The sequence below is a fragment of the Pristiophorus japonicus genome, unplaced genomic scaffold (assembly GCF_044704955.1).
Source record: "Pristiophorus japonicus isolate sPriJap1 unplaced genomic scaffold, sPriJap1.hap1 HAP1_SCAFFOLD_258, whole genome shotgun sequence".
NCBI classification, from domain to species: Eukaryota; Metazoa; Chordata; class Chondrichthyes; family Pristiophoridae; genus Pristiophorus; species Pristiophorus japonicus.
Genome location: NW_027252318.1, coordinates 322,290 through 343,742, shown reverse-complemented (window position 1 = coordinate 343,742; position 21,453 = coordinate 322,290). Strand labels below are relative to the sequence as shown.

General features: G+C 59.5%; 2 protein-coding genes and 1 pseudogene across 2 annotated transcripts in view; 2 read left to right on the top strand and 1 right to left on the bottom strand.

The window, feature by feature from the left end:
* Positions 1–21,453, top strand: part of LOC139247122 (nuclear factor 7, ovary-like) — a 640,289-nt gene that overhangs the window by 405,720 nt on the left and 213,116 nt on the right. The gene's annotated exons all lie outside the window — the stretch shown is intronic.
* Positions 1–21,453, top strand: part of LOC139247112 (zinc finger protein 432-like) — a 521,915-nt pseudogene that overhangs the window by 424,555 nt on the left and 75,907 nt on the right.
* The window catches only part of LOC139247117 (zinc finger protein 432-like), a 420,986-nt gene that overhangs the window by 381,183 nt on the left and 18,350 nt on the right, over positions 1–21,453 (bottom strand). The gene's annotated exons all lie outside the window — the stretch shown is intronic.

The following is a 21,453-nucleotide window of genomic DNA, read 5'->3' as shown; positions in this document are numbered from 1 at the left end:
GGATCCCGCTGACCTGCGGAGGATGCGTGAGTGCCAGGAGATTTACTCGGCTGCGTCCTCCGCGAGGATCAACTGGGAGAAATGTTCCGGACTCCTGTTGGGTCAGTGGCGGGTGGACTCCCTGCCGGAGGAGCTCAGGCCTTTTGCCTGGAGCACGACCCATCTCCTCTATCTGGGAGTCTACCTTAGCCCCGACGAGGGAGCCTGGCCGGCGAACTGGCAGGAGCTGGAGGCCAAGGTCGCCGCTCGCCTAGGGCGCTGGACAGGACTGCTCCGAGTGCTGTCCTACAGGGGTCGAGCGCTAGTCATAAACCAGCTGGTGGCCGCAATGCTGTGGTACCGGCTGGTCACTTTGACCCCTCCCCCTGCGTTTGTCGCCAAGATACAGAAGAAGCTGGTGGACTTCTTCTGGAACAACAGGAAGCACTGGGTCTCTGCCGCGGTCTTGAGTCTCCCGCTTGAGGAGGGCGGTCAGTCGTTGGTGTGCGTCAGCGCCCAGCTCGCGACTTTCCGTCTTCAGACCCTGCAGAGATACCTTTACGTCGAGCCCCCTCCTAGGTGGTGTGCTCTGGCGAGGTATTTCTTCCGCCAGCAGCGCGACCTCAATTATGACACGCAACTCCTGTTTGTGAACTTGGGGGGTGCCAGGACCGCCCTCCGGGAGCTGCCTGTCTTTTACAGGGAACTCATCAGGGTCTGGAACAAAGTCTCCACCAAGCGCAGCTCTCCGCCGGCTGGAGTGGCGGCCGTCCTGCAGGAACCGCTGCTCGGGAATCCGTACCTCCACGGCCGAGGTTTTATGTGGCGGTCGGAAGAGAGGGCGGTGGCTGGTGAGGTGACCAGGGTCAGGGACCTGCTCGATGGCGGAGGAGCGGGCTGGATGGCGCCAGACACGCTGGCGCGGCGCCTAAATTCTGCCAACGTCCGCCACGCGGCCGATGCCATCGAGTCGCTAAACACAGCTCTGGGCCCTGACTCTGTTAGGTGCATTGAGGAGGCTCAAGCACGTGGGGAGATCCCGTCCGAACTGACCCCCGTCCGGACGGAATTCCTCATCGGCGCCAAACCTCGGAACCTCCCTCGGGGGCCGGCGCCTCACAACTTGAGCCGCCTCGGGGAAATCCCCTCCGTGCCTTTCAGTTCCGCGCGGAGGGGTTTCCTGTACGGGCTGCTCCTGCACACCCTCAACTTTGCCATCCTCGCCGGCCGTCCGGACACGCCATGGCGTACCATCTTGCCGTCCGGAGGAGGCGGGGGTCCCCGATGGAGGGCACTCTACGCAGGGGTCCTCCCACTATTCATCGGGGACTTGGCCTGGAGGGTGGTGCACGGAGCAGTGCCGTGCAACAAATTTTTAAGCCGGTTCACGGACTCCCAGGCCGCCTGCAATTTCTGCGGTCTGGAGGAGTCCGTGTTCCATGTTTTTATTGAGTGCACGAGGTTGCAGCCCCTGTTCCATTATTTGAAGGGGCTGCTCCTGAAATTCTGGCTGCACTTCAGTCCCACTCTCCTGATCTTTGGGCACCCTGTGCGGAGGGGAGCGGGTAGGTCCGAAGGCCTCCTCGTAGGACTGCTCCTGGGCACGGCCAAGGGTGCCATCAGCCGGTCCAGGCAGCGGGCGGTCGAGGGGGTCGTTCAACCTGACTGCCTGCCTCTCTTCCGCTCTTACATCCGGTCCAGGGTGTCCTTGGAGATGGAGCACACGGTGTCCACTGGTACGCTCGCGGCCTTCCGCGAGAGGTGGGCACCGGAGGGACTGGAGTGCATCATCACGCCCGGCAACCAAATTTTAAGTTGATTTTACGTTTTTAAGTTTAATTTGTTTTAATTGCCGGTGCTTTCAGTGTCCCCCTTCCCTTTTATAGGGGGCCCTGGGGAAAATTGTGATTTTAGTGCCCAAAAAAAAAACAAAAAAAGAAAAACACAAAAAAAAAAGGGGAGAAAAAAAATAAAAAGGGTCTTGTAAATGTCTGGAGTGTCACCCAGGTCGGGTGGCACCGTTTAATGTTTTATGTTTTCGCAGGTAAACTCAAAAGAGTTTCATGCACAAGGACCAATTGTGGAGCAGTGGAGGCGTGTCCTGCACAGTTGGAGCTGTGAGCAGTGAGGAGAGGAGCTATCAACTTTTGCTCCTGCCTGGAGAGCCCTGAGAACAGCCCAGGAAGAGAAGGAAGGAAGGGGCTTCACCACCAACTTTCACCCAGAGGGAGAGGAGGAGAAAAGGAAACTTTTTTACATCTTTACCATTTCTGCAAGGAGTTGGAGAGAGGGGGAAAAGACCAACAACAAACATCCAGTGTGGAAGGAGGGAGACTCTACAATTCTACAGGTGGGTGTTGGTGCAGTCCCAAAAAGACTTTGTTGAAGCGGTGGGGGGAGGAAAGAAGACCACTGAGGGCCGGAACATCGCGGGGGGTGTGTGTGTGTGGAAAGTGTGTGTGGGGGCCTTGCTTACAACTAGGCCCTCCCCACAATTGGACCCCCCCCCCCATTGCCTAGCCTGGGCTAGCTGGAGCTACCAGGCTGAAGATTGCTTTAAATCACCAATTGAATATCGTTAGGAGTGTGTGCCTGGTGGCTCTAGCTGCCCCAGGTGAAGACATCTTCTCCCCTCACCTGAAGACCACCCCAAAGACTTTGTGTTTTGCCATCTGGGGATTGCACCCACCCACAGCTGCGAGGGGAGACCTGCCCTCGCAGTTACCCCCCCCTTTCCACCCCCCTCTCTCTTTCTCTGTTACTCTGTTTCTCCCCTCTCTCTCTGAGGCCCCTTTCTCCTAATTTAAAAAAAACCAAAAAAACAATTGAGACAACTGAGCAGAGGGAGCAAGGCCCCTCCCCAATTGCCAACTAGGGGAGAGGTGTGCCTCATTAAGGGCTCCTCTGCTCAGTTAATATACGAGGCCAATAAAGACCATTAAGGCCTGTGACTTTGGGGTGGGTGTAGCCCTTAAACGGACCCCGTGATGGCGACCCCATCCACGCCGGTGGCAGGGCCAGTGAGGACATATGCGCAGGTGGCAACCGCTTCCATGGCACCTCCTGAGCCACCCTCTGCCCTGCCACCTTTTCAACTTATCACCAGGAAACACGGGGTCAAGAGCTACACTCACCCCACAATGAGCATTGAGGAGTGCGTGCGGGCGATGGCTGGGGTAGTCGGCCCCTCGGCCATTGTCGCAGCATCCAAGATGTCTGGGAAGGCTGTTTTCTTCCTGGGGTCGGAGCGGGCGGTGTCCCTGGCCCTCGAAAAGGGGCTCACGGTGGGCGGGACGTTCCTGCCGGTGGACCCTCTCGAGGCCACCGCGCAGAGGGTCATCGTGTCAAACGTCCCGCCCTTTGTTTCCACTGAGTTCCTCCTCCCTCACCTACACCAACTGGGGGAGGTAAGGTCGGGGATCAACCCAATACCGCTCGGTCTCAGGGAGAACAGCCTGCGCCACGTGTTCTACTTCCGCCGCCAGCTCTTTGTCCGGCTGGCGCGGGAGGACATGACGGAAGGGCACTTTAATGTGGTGCATGAGGGGACTGCCTACCGCGTCTTCTGGACGTCGGACGGCGTGCGGTGCCATGCCTGTAGGGAGGTGGGGCACATTCGCAAGAACTGCCCCGCCTCCAAGGCCGCCAAACCAGCGAAGGCGGCCAAGGCTGGCGCCGCCGCTACCCCTCCCCCTAGTTGCGTCCGCGTGCCGGGAGCCATAGGTGCGCGGGCATCGTCGGAGGCCTTTGTTTTCAGGGCCTCCGGCGGGGGGGAGCGAGAGCGTCCGAACGGAAAGAAGGCGCGGAACAAGGAGAAACATCTAGAGGCGGGTCCCCTCGGTGCGCCAGACAATTTGTTTACCGCGCTCGGCCCAACCCAGTCACCGGCGAGCGCGGGGTGCCCCGAGCCCGTGTCCGAGCCCTTGAACAACACCACAGAGGGGCGCGGGCAAGAAAAGGAAAAGGGGGAGGCGGAGCAGGAGGCCTCGGCAGACATGGAGGTCTCCCTGCCTCCGCGCACCCCCAGGAACAAAAGGAGGCACGGCTCCGATGAGGCGGAGGGGGAACAACATCCCTCCGCGGAGGAGTCGGTGCCCGCCGCGTGTCCCGCGTCCCCAACCAGCGCCCCCAAGCTGCGCTGTAAGCGAGAGGAGTCTGTCCCCGGGGAGGGTGAGACAGTCGAGGCTGCCCAGCCTCTGCCTCCCGGGGATGGCGTGGAAGATCTGCCTGTCGTGGGGGGCGTGGGGATCGCGGAGGAATGCATTGCCGCCGGGCCGGGCGTCCCGGGGACTGAGGCGGGCGGGGCCGAAAAGGCTGAACCTGAGCCCGCCCAGCCAATACCCAACTTCCCCTGGGAGTCGCTCGACCCGGCAGAAAATGAAACATATGTCTGTTATGACACTGTAGATGCTGGGCCGGGGGGTGGCAGTGGGGAGGGGGAGGAACACCCACCCTCGCCTCTTGCTGTGGAGCTGGAGCACTTGGAGAGCCTGGGGATTTCCTATGGCCGGGTCTCTCCTTGTTCCCCGGTTCCTGGGGCGGAGGGGGAACCCCTTCTGCTGTCATTTCCCGACACAGCACCATTTTTAAAAGAGCCCAGTGGGGACTCCTCTGCTGACGATCCTGGGGGTGGGATCGGGGCAGAGCCAGGGCCGGTTGGAGCGGGCGGGTCATTTGCCGTACCTTGTGCGGTCGATGGGCCGGCTGCTGGCGGCCACCTCCCCGGAGGAGGACGGGGACTCGGTGGGGGACGCGGGTGAAGACCTAGAGACCACCACCAGCGAGGCGGTGGATCTGCTCGCGGCCGCCGCCGAGACCATCCTCATTCCTGCAAAGGAACTCCGGGACTTTTTGGCCCAGAGCCGGGGTCGCTGCAACCAAGCCCGACTGGCCCTGGAAAAATGGTCCGAGCCAGAGCTGATCAAGGGGTCCGTCCGCGCCGCCGTCAAAACCTTGGCCGCGGGCGGGCCCTTGACAAAGGCGCAACACCTTGAGCTGCGCGAGCTCGAGGGACTCCTCGCTGGGCTGCGGAGGGAGCGAAGTTCAACAAAAGACTCCGTTCCCTCCCCCACAATAGGTTAAGGTAGAGGTTGCACTCTGCTTTTGCCATGAAGATAACCATAGCCAGCCTCAACATCAATGGCGGCAGAGGGGCACGCCGTAGATTTGACAATTTTTCGCTCCTGCGGGAGGGGAAATATGCGGTGTGCTTCCTGCAAGAAACCCACACCGTTCCGGGAGACGAAGCCACGTGGCTCCTGGAATGGCAAGGAGAGGTCCGCATGAGCCACCTCACCGCCATTTCTAGTGGGGTGGCCATCTTGCTGGGCCCGCATTTTCAGCCGGAGATCTTGGGGTTCGAGGAGCCCGTGCCAGGCCGCTTGCTGCACGTAACGGTTCGCCTGGGGGACGTGCCGCTCCATCTCGTGAACGTGTACGCCCCTCAGCCCGGCCCGCAGCAAACGCGATTCTTTGAAGAGGTGTCCGCTCTTCTTGGCTCCGTCGACGTCGGCGACTGCATTGTCCTCGGGGGGGATTTTAACTGCACCCTCGAGGCGAGGGACCGCTCCGGTGCCCCACAGTGCATGACTGCGATGGAGAAGTTGAGGGACCTGGTCGGGTCCTTCGACTTGGTGGACGTCTGGCGAAATCTCCACCCCGACTCCAGCGCCTTTACTTGGGTGAGGCCTGGAGTTGGATGGTCTAGAGTCGACCGCCTTTACGTGTCTCGGGCGTACGTTTCCTGCATCCCGGCGGCCTCCATGCGGCCGGTGCCGTGTTCGGACCACCACCTGGTGTGGGCGGAGCTCGCTTCGCTCCGCGCGAGGACGGGGTCCGCATACTGGCACTTTAACAACCGGCTGCTGGAGGACGTGCGGTTCCAGGACTCGTTCCGTCGATTCTGGTCCGACTGGAGAAGGAAACAGGGGGGGCTTCCCCTCCTTGAGGCTATGGTGGGACGTGGGCAAGGCTCACGTCCGCGTCTTCTGTCAAGAGTACGCGAGGGGGTCGACCAAGAGGCGGGCGGCCAGAGTCGGGCGCCTAGAAAAAGAGGTGCTCGACCTGGAAGCCCGTCTCGGTCAAGTCGTCCAGGACCCGGCCCTGCGGACGGTGTACGAAGCGAAGAAGGCCGCGCTGAAGGACCTGCAGCTCGTCGGGTCCCGAGGCGCGTTCGTGAGGTCGCGGATCCGGTTCCTGCGGGATCTGGACCGCGGCTCCCCCTTCTTCTACTCGCTGGAAAAAAGGCAGAGTGTCCGTAAGCAGCTCTTGACGCTGCTGGCCGACGACGGCTCTCTCGTCTCGGATCCGGAGGGCGTCAACAACAGGGCCCGTGAATATTACGGGGCTCTGTTCTCTCCGGATCCGTCCAGCGAGGAAGCGCGTAGAGTTTTGTGGGAGGACCTGCCGAAGGTCAGCCCGGAGGGCGCCGAAAATCTGGAAGCTCCGCTAAGCCTGGCGGAGCTGACCGGTGCCCTCGCCCGGCTCTCGAGGGGAAAATCCCCGGGGCTGGACGGGCTGACCGTGGAGTTCCACAGGGCGTTCTGGGACGTCCTGGGGAGCGACTACGCGCGGGTCCTGGGGGAAAGTCTGGCGACCGGGGAGATGCCCCTCTCTTGGCGCAGGGCAGTCATCGTCCTGCTGCCTAAGAAGGGCGATCTCCGTCTCCTTAAGAACTGGCGCCCGGTCTCCCTCCTCAGCACGGACTACAAAATCTTCGCCAGGGCGATGTCTGCTCGCCTTAGTGCCGTGCTGGACCACATGATCCACCCCGACCAGTCCTACACGGTCCCGGGCCGGACAATCCACGATAACATCCATCTGGTCCGGGACCTCATCCATTGTTCCCAGGAGGCTGGTCTGTCGGTCGCCTTCCTATCCCTCAACCAAGAGAAGGCGTTCGTCAGGGTGGATCACGACTATCTGCTCGGAACTCTGCACGCTTTCGGGTTCGGGACGCATTTCGTCGCCCGGATCCGACTTTTGTACGCCGCCGCGGAGTGTCTGATTAAGGTTAACGGGTCCTTGATGGCGCCCCTTCGCTTTAGGAGAGGGGTGTGCCAGGGATGCCCCATGTCCGGCCAGTTATAAGCCGTTTGCGTGGAGCCTTTCCTGCGCCTCTTGCGGACGAGGTTGACGGGACTGGCTCTGCAAGGGCCGGGCGTGGAGGTCGTCCTCTCGGCTTACGCCGATGACGTGCTCCTCGCGGTAGAGGATCCCGCTGACCTGCGGAGGATGCGTGAGTGCCAGGAGATTTACGCGGCCGCGTCCTCCGCCAGGATCAACTGGGAGAAATGTTCCGGACTCCTGGTGGGTCAGTGGCGGGTGGACTCCCTGCCAGGGGAGCTCAGGCCTTTTGCCTGGAGCACGACCCATCTCCTCTATCTGGGAGTCTACCTTAGCTCCGACGAGGGAGCCTGGCCGGCGAACTGGCAGGAGCTGGAGGCCAAGGTCGCCGCTCGCCTAGAGCGCTGGACAGGACTGCTCCGAGTGCTGTCCTACAGGGGTCGAGCGCTAGTCATAAACCAGCTGGTGGCCGCAATGTTGTGGTACCGGCTGGTCACTTTGACCCCTCCTCCTGCGTTTGTCGCCAAGATACAGAAGAAGCTGGTGGACTTCTTCTGGAACAACAGGAAGCACTGGGTCTCTGCCGCGGTCTTGAGTCTCCCGCTTGAGGAGGGCGGTCAGTCGTTGGTGTGCGTCAGCGCCCATCCCGCGACTTTCCGTCTTCAGACCCTGCAGAGATACCTTTACGTCGAGCCCCCTCCTAGGTGGTGTACTCTGGCGAGGTATTTCTTCCGCCAGCAGCGCGATCTCAATTATGACACGCAGCTCCTGTTTGTGAACTTGGGGGGTGCCAGGACCGCCCTCCGGGAGCTGCCTGTCTTTTACAGGGAACTCATCAGGGTCTGGAACAAAGTCTCCACCAAGCGCAGCTCTCCGCCGACTGGAGTGGCGGCCGTCCTGCAGGAGCCGCTGCTCGGGAATCCGTACCTCCACGGCCGAGGTTTTATGTGGCGGTCGGAAGAGAGGGCTGTGGCTGGTGAGGTGACCAGGGTCAGGGACCTGCTCGATGGCGGAGGAGCGGGCTGGATGGCGCCAGACACGCTGGCGCGGCGCCTAAATTCTGCCAACGTCCGCCATGCGGCCGATGCCATCGAGTCGCTAAAAACAGCTCTGGGCCCTGACTCCGTTAGGTGCATCAAGGAGGCTCAAGCACGTGGGGAGATCCCGTCCGAACTGACCCCCGTCCGGACAGAATTCCTCATCGGCGCCAAACCCTGGAACCTCCCTCGGGGGCCGGCGCCTCACAACTTGAGCCGCCTCGGGGAAATCCCCTCCGTGCCTTTCAGTTCCGCGCGGAGGGGTTTCCTGTACGGGCTGCTCCTGCACACCCTCAACTTTGCCATCCTCGCCGGCCGTCCGGACACGCCATGGCGTACCATCTTGCCGTCCGGAAGAGGTGGGGGTCCCCGATGGAGGGCACTCTACGCAGGGGTCCTCCCACTATTAATCGGGGACTTGGCCTGGAGGGTGGTGCACGGAGCAGTGCCGTGCAACAAATTTTTAAGCCGGTTCACGGACTCCCAGGCCGCCTGCAATTTCTGTGGTCTGGAGGAGTCCGTGTTCCATGTTTTTATTGAGTGCACAAGGTTGCAGCCCCTGTTCCATTATTTGAAGGGGCTGCTCCTGAAATGCTGGCTGCACTTCAGTCCCACTCTCCTGATCTTTGGGCACCCTGTGCGGAGGGGAGCGGGTAGGTCCGAAGGCCTCCTCGTAGGACTGCTCCTGGGCACGGCCAAGGGTGCCATCAGCCGGTCCAGGCAGCGGGCAGTCGAGGGGGTCGTTCAACATGACTGCCTGCCTCTCTTCCGCTCTTACATCCGGTCCAGGGTGTCCTTGGAGATGGAGCACGCGGTGTCCACCGGTACGCTCGCGGCCTTCCGCGAGAGGTGGGCACCGGAGGGACTGGAGTGCATCATCACGCCCGGCAACCAAATTTTAATTTGATTTTACGTTTTAAAGTTTAATTTGTTTTCATTGCCGGTGCTTTTAGTGTCCCCCTCCCCTTTTATAGGGGACACTGGAAAAATTTGATTTTAGCGCCCCAAAAAAAAAACCAAAAAAAAGAAAAAAAAGGAAAAAAAAAAAAAGGGGCCTTGAAAATGTCTGCTGTGTCACCCAGGCGGGTGGCATGGTTTTAATGTTTATGTTTATTTTCAGGTAAACTCAAAAGAGTTTCATGCACAAGGACCAATTGTGGAGCAGTGGAGGCGTGTCCTTCACAGTTGGAGCTGTGAGCAGTGAGGAGAGGAGCTATCAACTTTTGCTCCTGCCTGGAGAGCCCTGAGAACAGCCCAGGAAGAGAAGGAAGGAAGGGGCTTCACCACCAACTTTCACCCAGAGGGAGAGGAGGAGAAAAGGAAACTTTTTTACATCTTTACCATTTCTGCAAAGAGTTGGAGAGAGGGGGAAAAGACCAACAACATCCAGTGTGGAAGGAGGGAGACTCTACATTTCTACAGGTGGGTGTTGGTGCAGTCCCAAAAAGACTTTGTTGAATCGGTGGGGGGAGGAAAGAAGACCACCGAGGGCCGGAACATCGCGGGGAGTGTGTGTGTGTGGAAAGTGTGTGTGGGGGGCCTTGCTTACAACTAGGCCCCACACACATTTGACCCCCCCCCCCCCAATTGCCTAGCCTGGGATAGCTGGAGCTACCACGCTGAAGTTTCTTTAAATCACCAATTGAATATCGTTAGGAGTGTGTGCCTGGTGGCTCTAGCTGCCCCAGGTGAAGACATCTTCTCCCCCCACCTGAAGACCAACCCAAAGACTGTTCTTGTGTGTTTTGCCATCTGGCTGAGTGTCCGTAAGCAGCTCTTGACGCTGCTGGCCGACGACGGCTCTCTCGTCTCGGATCCGGAGGGCGTCAACAACAGGGCCCGTGAATATTACGGGGCTCTGTTCTCTCCGGATCCGTCCAGAGAGGAAGCGCGTAGAGTTTTGTGGGAGGACCTGCCGAAGGTCGGCCCGGAGAGCGCCGAAAATCTGGAAGCTCCGCTAAGCCTGGCGGAGCTGACCGGTGCCCTCGCCCGGCTCTCGAGGGGAAAATCCCCGGGGCTGGACGGGCTGACCGTGGAGTTCCACAGGGCGTTCTGGGACGTCCTGGGGAGCGACTACGCGCGGGTCCTGGGGGAAAGTCTGGCGACCGGGGAGATGCCCCTCTCTTGGCGCAGGGCAGTCATCGTCCTGCTGCCTAAGAAGGGTGATCTCCGCCTCCTTAAGAACTGGCGCCCGGTCTCCCTCCTCAGCACAGACTACAAAATCTTCGCCAGGGCGATGTCTGCTCGCCTTGGTGCCGTGCTGGACCACATGATCCACCCCGACCAGTCCTACATGGTCCCAGGCCGGACAATCCACGATAACATCCATCTAGTCCGGGACCTCATCCATTGTTCCCAGGAGGCTGGTCTGTCGGTCGCCTTCCTATCCCTCGACAAAGAGAAGGCGTTCGACAGGGTGGATCACGACTATCTGCTCGGAACTCTGCGCGCTTTCGTGTTCGGGACGCATTTCGTCGCCCGGATCCGACTTTTGTACGCCGCCGCATAGTGTCTGATTAAGGTTAACGGGTCCTTGACGGCGCCCCTTCGCTTTAGGAGAGGGGTGCGCCAGGGATGCCCCATGTCCGGCCAGTTATACGCCGTTTGCGTGGAGCCTTTCCTGCGCCTCTTGCGGACGAGGTTGACGGGACTGGCTCTGCAAGGGCCGGGCGTGGAGGTCGTCCTCTCGGCTTACGCCGATGATGTGCTCCTCGCGATAGAGGATCCTGCAGACCTGCGGAGGATGCGTGAGTGCCAGGAGATTTACTCGGCCGCGTCCTCCGCCAGGATCAACTGGCAGAAATGTTCCGGACTCCTGGTGGGTCAGTGGCGGGTGGACTCCCTGCCGGAGGAGCTCAGGCCTTTTGCCTGGAGCACGACCCATCTCCTCTATCTGGGAGTCTACCTTAGCCCCGACGAGGGAGCCTGGCCGGCGAACTGGCAGGAGCTGGAGGCCAAGGTCGCCGCTCGCCTAGGGCGCTGGACAGGACTGCTCCGAGTGCTGTCCTACAGGGGTCGAGCGCTAGTCATAAACCAGCTGGTGGCCGCAATGCTGTGGTACCGGCTGGTCACTTTGACCCCTCCCCCTGCGTTTGTCGCCAAGATACAGAAGAAGCTGGTGGACTTCTTCTGGAACAACAGGAAGCACTGGGTCTCTGCTGCGGTCTTGAGTCTCCCTCTTGAGGAGGGCGGTCAGTCGTTGGTGTGCGTCAGCGCCCAGCTCGCGACTTTCCGTCTTCAGACCCTGCAGAGATACCTTTACGTCGAGCCCCCTCCTAGGTGGTGTGCTCTGGCGAGGTATTTCTTCCGCCAGCAGCGCGACCTCAATTATGACACGCAGCTCCTGTTTGTGAACTTGGGGGGTGCCAGGACCGCCCTCCGGGAGCTGCCTGTCTTTTACAGGGAACTCATCAGGGTCTGGAACAAAGTCTCCACCAAGCGCAGCTCTCCGCCGGCTGGAGTGGCGGCCGTCCTGCAGGAATCGCTGCTCGGGAATCCGTACCTCCACGGCCGAGGTTTTATGTGGCGGTCGGAAGAGAGGGCTGTGGCTGGTGAGGTGACCAGGGTCAGGGACCTGCTCGATGGCGGAGGAGCGGGCTGGATGGCGCCAGACACGCTGGCGCGGCGCCTAAATTCTGCCAACGTCCGCCACGCGGCCGATGCCATCGAGTCGCTAAAAACAGCTCTGGTCCCTGACTCCGTAAGGTGCATCGAGGAGGCTCAAGCACGTGGGGAGATCCCGTCCGAACTGACCCCCGTCCAGACGGAATTCCTCATCGGCGCCAAACCCCGGAACCTCCCTCGGGGGCCGGCGCCTCACAACTTGAGCCGCCTCGGGGAAATCCCCTCCGTGCCTTTCAGTTCCGCGCGGAGGGGTTTCCTGTACGGGCTGCTCCTGCACACCCTCAACTTTGCCATCCTCGCCGGCCGTCCGGACACGCCATGGCGTACCATCTTGCCATCCGGAGGAGGCGGGGGTCCCCGATGGAGGGCACTCTACGCAGGGGTCCTCCCACTATTAATCGGGGACTTGGCCTGGAGGGTGGTGCACGGAGCAGTACCGTGCAACAAATTTTTAAGCCGGTTCACGGACACCCAGGCCGCCTGCCATTTCTGCAGTCTGGAAGAGTCCGTGTTCCATGTTTTTATGGAATGCACAAGGTTGCAGCCCCTGTTTTATTATTTGAAGGGGCTGCTCCTGAAATTCTGGCTGCACTTCAGTCCCACTCTCCTGATCTTTGGGCACCCTGTGCGGAGGGGAGCGGGTAGGTCCGAAGGCCTCCTTGTAGGACTGCTCCTGGGCACGGCCAAGGGTGCCATCAGCCGGTCCAGGCAGCGGGCGGTCGAGGGGGTCGTTCAACCTGACTGCCTGCCTCTCTTCCGCTCTTACATCCGGTCCAGGGTGTCCTTGGAGATGGAGCACGCGGTGTCCACCGGTACGCTCGCGGCCTTCCGCGAGAGGTGGGCACCGGAGGGACTGGAGTGCATCATCACGCCCGGCAACCAAATTTTAATTTGATTTTACGTTTTAAAGTTTAATTTGTTTTAATTGCCGGTGCTTTTAGTGTCCCCCTCCCCTTTTATAGGGGGCACTGGAAAAAATTTGATTTTAACGCCCCAAAAAATAAAACCAAAAAAAAAGGAAAAAAAAAAGGGGCCTTGAAAATGTCTGCTGTGTCACCCAGGCGGGTGGCACGGTTTAATGTTTATGTTTATTTTCAGGTAAACTCAAAAGAGTTTCATGCACAAGGACCAATTGTGGAGCAGTGGAGGCGTGTCCTGCACTGTTGGAGCTGTGAGCAGTGAGGAGAGGAGCTATCAACTTTTGCTCCTGCCTGAAGAGCCCTGAGACCAGCCCAGGAAGAGAAGGAAGGAAGGGGCTTCACCACCAACTTTCACCCAGAGGGAGAGGAGGAAAAAGCAGAAAACTTTGTACATCTTTTTTTTTACCATTCTGCAAAGAATTGGAGAGAGGGGGAAAAACCAACAAACATCCAGTGTGGAAGGAGGGAGGCTCTACCATTCAACAAGTGGGTGTATTGGTGCAGTCCCAAAAAGACTTTGTTGAATCGGTGGGGGGAGCAAAGAAGACCACTGAGGGCCGGAACATCGCGGGGGGTGTGTGTGTGTGGAAGTGTGTGTGGGGGCTTTGCTTACAACTAGGCCCCACACACAACTGAACCCCCCCCAATTGCCTAGCCTGGGGTAGCTGGAGCTACCAGGCTGAAGATTTCTTTTCCTTAAATACCCTGTTAAACATCATTAGGAGTGTGTGCATGGTGGCTCGAGCTGCCCCAGGTGAAGACATCTTCTCCCCTCACCTGAAGACCACCCCAAAGACTTTGTGTTTTGCCATCTGGGGATTGCACCCACCCACAGCTGCGAGGGGAGACCTGCCCTCGCAGTTCCCCCCCCCCTTCCCACCCCCCTCTCTCTTTCTCTGTTACTCTGTTTCTCCCCTCTCTCTCTGAGGCCCCTTTCTCCTAATATTTTAAAAAAACAATTGAGACAACTGAGCAGAGGGAGCAAGGCCCCTCCCCAATTGCCACCTAGGGGAGAGGTGCCTCGTTAAGGGCTCCTCTGCTCAGTTAATATACGAGGCCAATAAAGACCATTAAGGCCTGTGACTTTGGGGTGGGTGTAGCCCTTAAAGGGACCCCGTGATGGCGACCCCATCCACGCCGGTGGCAGGGCCAGCGAAGACATATGCGCAGGTGGCAACCGCTTCCACGGCACCTCCTGCGCCACCCGCTGCCCTGCCACCTTTCAGACTTATAACCAGGAAACATGGGGTCAAGAGCTACACTCACCCCACAATGAGCATTGAGGACTGCGTGCGGGCGATGGCTGGGGTAGTCGGCCCCTCGGCCATTGTCGCAGCCTCCAAGATGTCTGGGAAGGCCGTGTTCTTCCTGGGGTCGGAGCGGGCGGTGTCCCTGGCCCTCGAAAAGGGGCTCACGGTGGGCGGGACGTTCCTACCGGTGGATCCTCTTGAGGCCACCGTGCAGAGGGTCATCGTATCGAACGTCCCGCCCTTTGTTCCCGCTGAGCTCCTCCTCCCTCACCTACACCAACTGGGGGAGGTAAGGTCGGGGATCAACCCCATACCGCTTGGCCTCCGGGAGAACAGCCTGCGCCACGTGTTCTCCTTCCGCCGCCAGCTCTTTGTCCGGCTGGCGCGGGAGGAGACGACGGAGGGGTCTTTTAATGTGGTGCACGAGGGGACTGCCTACCGCGTCTTTTGGACGTCGGACGGCGTGCGGTGCCATGCCTGTAGGGTGGTGGGGCATGTTCGCAAGAACTGCCCCGCCTCCAAGGCCGCCAAACCACCGAAGGCGGCCAAGGCTGGCGCCGCCGCCACCCCTCCCCCTAGTTGCGTCCGCGTGCCGGGAGCCATGGGTGCGCGGGCATCGTCGGGGGCCTTTGTTTTCACGGCCTCTGGCGGGGGGGAGGGAGAGCGTCCGACCGGTAAGAAGGCGCGGAAGAAGGCAAAACACTTAGAGGCGGATCCCCTCAGTGCGCCAGAAAATTTGACCACCGCGCTCAGCCCAGCCCCGTCACCGGCGAGCGCGGGGTGCCCTGAGCCCGTGCCTGAGCCCTTGACCAATACCGCAGAGGGGCCCGGGCGCGGGCAAGAAAAGGAAAAGGGCGGGGCGGAGCGGGAGGCTTCGGCAGACATGAAGGTCTCCCTGCCTTCGCGCGCCCCCAGGAACAAAAAGAGGCACCGCCCCAATGAGGCGGAGGGGGAACAACATCCCTCCGCGGAGGAGGCGGTGCCCGCCGCGTGTCCCGCGTCCCCCACCAGCGCTCCCAAATTGCGCTGCAGGCGCGAGGAGTCTGTCCCCGGGGAGGGTGAGGCAGTCGAGGCTGCCCAGCCGCTGTCTCCTGGGGATGGAGTGGAAGATCTGCCTGTCGTGGGGGGCGTGGGGCCAGCGGAAGAATGCATTGCCGCCGGGCCGGGCGTCCCGGGGACTGAGGCGGGCGGGGCCGAAAAGGCCGAATCTGAGCCCGCCCAGCTATTAATCAACTTCCCCCGGGAGTCGCTCGACCCGGCAGAAACACAAATCAGTGATTTTAATGAAACTGTAGATGCTGGGCCGGGGGGTGGCAGCGGGGAGGGGGAGGAACACCCACCCTCGCCTCTTGCTGTGGGGCTGGAGCACTTGGAGAGCCTGGGGATTTCCTATGGCCGGGTCTCTCCTTGTTCCCCGGTTCCTGGGGCGGAGGGGGAACCCCTTCCGCTGTCATTTCCCGACCCAGCACCATTTTTAAAAGAGCCCAGTGGGGACTCCTCTGCCGACGATCCTGGGGGTGGGATCGGGGCAGAGCCAGGGCCGGTTGGAGCGGCCGGTTCATTTGCCGTACCTTGTGCGGTCGATGGGCCGGCTGCTGGCGGCCACCTCCCGGAGGAGGACGGGGACTCGGTGGGGGACGCGGGTGAAGACCTAGAGACCACCGCCAGCGAGGCGGTGGATCTGCTTGCGGCCGCCGCTGAGACCATCCTCATTCCTGCAAAGGAACTCCGGGACTTTTTGGCCCAGAGCCGGGGTCGCTGCAACCAAGCCCGACTGGCCCTGGAAACATGGTCCGAGCCAGAACTGATCAAGGGGTCCGTCCGTGCCGCTGTCAAAACCTTGGCCGCGGGCGGGCCCTTGACAAAGGCGCAACACCTTGAGCTGCGCGAGCTCGAGGGACTCCTCGCTGGGCTGCGGAGGGAGCGGAGTTCAACAAAAGACTCCGCTCCCTCCCCCACAAAAGGTTAAGGTAGAGGTTGCACTATGCTTTTGCCATGAAGATAACCATAGCCAGCCTCAACATCAACGGCGGCAGAGGGGCACGCCGTAGATTTGACAATTTTTCGCTCCTGCGGGAGGGGAAATATGCGGTGTGCTTCCTGCAAGAAACCCACACCGTTCCGGGAGACGAAGCCACGTGGCTCCTGGAATGGCAAGGAGAGGTCCGCATGAGCCACCTCACCGCCATTTCTAGTGGGGTGGCCATCTTGCTGGGCCCGCATTTTCAGCCGGAGATCTTGGGGGTCGAGGAGCCCGTGCCAGGCCGCTTGCTGCACGTAACCGTTCGCCTGGGGGACGTGCCGCTCCATCTCGTGAACGTGTACGCCCCTCAGCCCGGCCCGCAGCAAACGCGCTTCTTTGAAGAGGTGTCCGCTCTTCTTGGCTCCGTCGACGTCGGCGACTGCATTGTCCTCGGGGGTGATTTTAACTGCACCCTCGAGGCGAGGGACCGCTCCGGTGCCCCGCAGTGCATGACGGCGATAGAGAAGTTGAGGGACCTGGTCGGGTCCTTGACTTGGTGGACGTCTGGCGAAATCTCCACCCCGACTCCAGCGCCTTTACTTGGGTGAGGCCTGGAGTTGGATGGTCTAGAGTCGACCGCCTTTACGTGTCTCGGGCGTACGTTTCCTGCATCCCGGCGGCCTCCATGCGGCCGGTGCCGTGTTCGGACCACCACCTGGTGTGGGCGGAGCTCGCTTCGCTCCGCGCGAGGACGGGGTCCGCGTACTGGCACTTTAACAACCGGCTGCTGGAGGACGTGCGGTTCCAGGACTCGTTCCGTCGATTCTGGTCCGACTGGAGAAGGAAGCAGGGGGGCTTCCCCTCCTTGATGCTATGGTGGGACGTGGGCAAGGCTCACGTCCGCGTCTTCTGTCAAGAGTACGCGAGGGCGTCGACCAAGAGGCGGGCGGCCAGAGGCGGGCGCCTAGAAAAAGAGGTGCTCGACCTGGAAGCCCGTCTCGGTCAAGTCATCCAGGACCCGGCCCTGCGGACGGTGTACGAAGCAAAGAAGGCCGCGCTGAAGGACCTGCAGCTCGTCGGGTCCTGAGGCGCATTCGTGAGGTCGCGGATCCGGTTCCTGCGGGATCTGGACCGCGGCTCCCCCTTCTTCTACTCGCTGGAAAAAAGGCAGAGTGTCCGTAAGCAGCTCTTGACGCTGCTGGCCGACGACGGCTCTCTCATCTCGGATCCGGAGGGCGTCAACAACAGGGCCCGTGAATATTACGGGGCTCTGTTCTCTCCGGATCCGTCCAGCGAGGAAGCGCGTAGAGTTTTGTGGGAGGACCTGCCGAAGGTCAGCCCGGAGGGCGCCGAAAATCTGGAAGCTCCGCTAAGCCTGGCGGAGCTGACCGGTGCCCTCGCCCGGCTCTCGAGGGGAAAATCCCCGGGGCTGGACGGGCTGACCGTGGAGTTCCACAGGGCGTTCTGGGACGTCCTGGGGAGCGACTACGCGCGGGTCCTGGGGGAAAGTCTGGCGACCGGGGAGATGCCCCTCTCTTGGCGCAGGGCAGTCATCGTCCTGCTGCCTAAGAAGGGCGATCTCCGCCTCCTTGAGAACTGGCGCCCGGTCTCCCTCCTCAGCACAGACTACAAAATCTTCGCCAGGGCGATGTCTGCTCGCCTTGGTGCCGTGCTGGACCACATGATCCACCCCGACCAGTCCTACACGGTCCAGGGCCGGACAATCCACGATAACATCCATCTGGTCCGGGATCTCATCCATTGTTCCCAGGGGACTGGTCTGTCGGTCGCCTTCCTATCCCTCGACCAAGAGAAGGCGTTCGACAGGGTGGATCACGACTATCTGCTCGGAACTCTGCGCGCTTTCGGGTTCGGGACGCATTTCGTCGCCCGGATCCGACTTTTGTACGCCGCCGCGGAGTGTCTGATTAAGGTTAACGGGTCCTTGACGGCGCCCCTTCGCTTTAGGAGAGGGGTGCGCCAGGGATGCCCCATGTCCGGCCAGTTATACGCCGTTTGCGTGGAGCCTTTCCTGCGCCTCTTGCGGACGAGGTTGACGGGACTGGCTCTGCAAGGGCTGGGCGTGGAGGTCGTCCTCTCGGCTTACGCCGATGACGTGCTCCTCGCGGTAGAGGATCCCGCTGACCTGCGGAGGATGCGTGAGTGCCAGGAGATCTACTCGGCCGCGTCCTCCGCCAGGATCAACTGGGAGAAATGTTCCGGACTCCTGGTGGGTCAGTAGCAGGTGGACCCCCTGCCGGAGGAGCTCAGGCCTTTTGCCTGGAGCACGACCCATCTCCTCTATCTGGGAGTCTACCTTAGCCCCGACGAGGGAGCCTGGCCGGCGAACTGGCAGGAGCTGGAGGCCAAGGTCGCCGCTCGCCTAGGGCGCTGGACAGGACTGCTCCGAGTGCTGTCCTACAGGGGTCGAGCGCTAGTCATAAACCAGCTGGTGGCCGCAATGCTGTGGTACCGGCTGGTCACTTTGACCCCTCCCCCTGCGTTTGTCGCCAAGATACAGAAGAAGCTGGTGGACTTCTTCTGGAACAACAGGAAGCACTGGGTCTCTGCTGCGGTCTTGAGTCTCCCGCTTGAGGAGGGCGGTCAGTCGTTGGTGTGCGTCAGCGCCCAGCTCGCGACTTTCCGTCTTCAGACCCTGCAGAGATACCTTTACGTCGAGCCCCCTCCTAGGTGGTGTGCTCTGGCGAGGTATTTCTTCCGCCAGCAGCGCGACCTCAATTATGACACGCAGCTCCTGTTTGTGAACTTGGGGGGTGCCAGGACCGCCCTTCGGGAGCTGCCTGTCTTTTACAGGGAACTCATCAGGGTCTGGAACAAAGTCTCCACCAAGCGCAGCTCTCCGCCGGCTGGAGTGGCGGCCGTCCTGCAGGAATCGCTGCTCGGGAATCCGTACCTCCACGGCCGAGGTTTTATGTGGCGGTCGGAAGAGAGGGCTGTGGCTGGTGAGGTGACCAGGGTCAGGGACCTGCTCGATGGCGGAGGAGCGGGCTGGATGGCACCAGACACGCTGGCGCGGCGCCTAAATTCTGCCAACGTAAGCCACGCGGCCGATGCCATCGAGTCGCTAAAAACAGCTCTGGGCCCTGACTCCGTTAGGTGCATCGAGGAGGCTCAAGCACGTGGGGAGATCCCGTCCGAACTGACCCCCGTCCGGACGGAATTCCTCATCGGCGCCAAACCCCGGAACCTCCCTCGGGGGCCGGCGCCTCACAACTTGAGCCGCCTCGGGGAAATCCCCTCTGTGCCTTTCCGTTCCGCGCGGAGGGGTTTCCTGTACGGGCTGCTCCTGCACACCCTCAACTTTGCCATCCTCGCCGGCCGTCCGGACATGCCATGGCGTACCATCTTGCCGTCCGGAGGAGGCAGGGGTCACCGATGGAGGGCACTCTACGCAGGGGTCCTCCCACTATTCATCGGGGACTTGGCCTGGAGGGTGGTGCACGGAGCAGTGCCGTGCAACAAATTTAATTTTTAAGCCGGTTCACAGACTCCCAGGCCGCCTGCAATTTCTGCTGTCTGGAGGAGTCCGTGTTCCATGTTTTTATTGAGTGCACAAGGTTGCAGCCCCTGTTCCATTATTTGAAGGGGCTGCTCCTGAAATTCTGGCTGCACTTCAGTCCCACTCTCCTGATCTTTGGGCACCCTGTGCGGAGGGGAGCGGGTAGGTCCGAGGGCCTCCTCGTAGGACTGCTCCTGGGCACGGCCAAGGGTGCCATCAGCCGGTCCAGGCAGCGGGCGGTCGAGGGGGTCGTTCAACCTGACTGCCTGCCTCTCTTCCGCTCTTACATCCGGTCCAGGGTGTCCTTGGAGATGGAGCACGCGGTGTCCACCGGTACGCTCGCGGCCTTCCGCGAGAGGTGGGCACCGGAGGGACTGGAGTGCATCATCACGCCCGGCAACCAAATTTTAATTTGATTTTACGTTTTAAAGTTTAATTTGTTTTCATTGCCGGTGCTTTTAGTGTCCCCCTCCCCTTTTATAGGGGGCACTGGAAAAATTTGATTTTAGCGCCCCAAAAAAACCAAAAAAAAAACAAAGGGCCTTGAAAATGTCTGCTGTGTCACCCAGGTCGGGTGGCATGGTTTTAATGTTTATGTTTTTGCAGGTAAACTCAAAAGAGTTTCATGCACAAGGACCCCCAGGTCCCTCTGCATCGCAGCATGTTGTAATTTCTCCCCATTCAAATAATATTCCCTTTTACTGTTTTTTTTTTCCAAGGTGGATGACCTCATATTTTACAACATTGTATTCCATCTGCCAAACCTTAGCCCATTCGCTTAACCTATCTAAATCTCTTTGCAGCCTTTCTGTGTCCTCTACACAACCCGCTTTCCCACTAATCTTAGTGTAATCTGCAAATTTTGTTACACTACACTCTGTCCCCTCTTCCAGATCATCTATGTATATTGTAAACAGTTGTGATCCCAGTACCGATCCCTGTGGCACACCACTAACCTGATTTCCAACCCGAAAAGGACCCATTTATCCCGACTCTGCTTTCTGTTCGCCAGCCAATTCTCTATCCATGCTAATACATTTCCTCTGACTCCGCGTACCTTTATCTTCTGCAGTAACCTTTTGTGTGGCACCTTATCGAATGCCTTTTGGAAATCTAAATACACCACATCCATCAGTACGCCTCTATCCACCATGCTCGTGATATCCTCAAAGAATTCCAGTAGATTAGTTAAACATGATTTCCCCTTCATGAATCCATGCTGCGTCTGTTTGATTGCACTATTCCTATCTAGATGTCCCGCTATTTCTTCCTTAATGATAGCTTCAAGCATTTTCCCCACTACAGATGTTAAACTAACCGGCCTATAGTTACCTGCCTTTTGTCTGCCCCCTTTTTTAAACGGAGGCGTTACATTAACTGCTTTCCAATCTGCTGGTCCCTCCCCAGAGTCCAGAGAATTTTTGTAGATTATAACGAATGCATCTGCTATAACTTCCGCCATCTCTTTTAATACCCTGGGATGCATTTCATCAGGAACAGGGGACTTGTCTACCTTGAGTCCCATTAGCCTGTCCAGCACTACCCCACTCGTGCTCGTGATTATCTCAATTGAGTATAATATCTCCAAGTTTTCAGATGACATTAAACTGGATTGTGGTTTGAGTTGTGAGGAGGACGCTAAGAGGCTGCAGGGTGACTTGGACAAATTAGGTGAGTGGGCAAATGCATGGCAGATGCAGTATAATGTGGATAAATGTGAGGTTAGAATATTATCTGAATGGCAGCAGATTAGGAAAAAGGGAGGTGCAACAAGACCTGGGTGTCATGGTACATCACTCATTGAAAGTTGGTATGCAGGTACAGCAGGCGGTGAAGAAGGAAAATAGTATGTTGGCCTTCATAGCTAGGGCTTTTGAGTATAGGAGCAGGGAGCTCTTACTGCAGTTGTACAGGGCCTTGGTGTGGCCTCACCTAGAATATTGTGTTCAGTTTTGGTCTCCTAACCTGAGGAAGGACGTTCTTGTTATTGAGGGAGTGCAGTGAAGGTTCACCAGACTGATTCCTGGGATGGCAGGATTGACACATGAGAGACTGGATCAACTGGGCCTTTATGCACTGAAGTTTAGAAGGATGA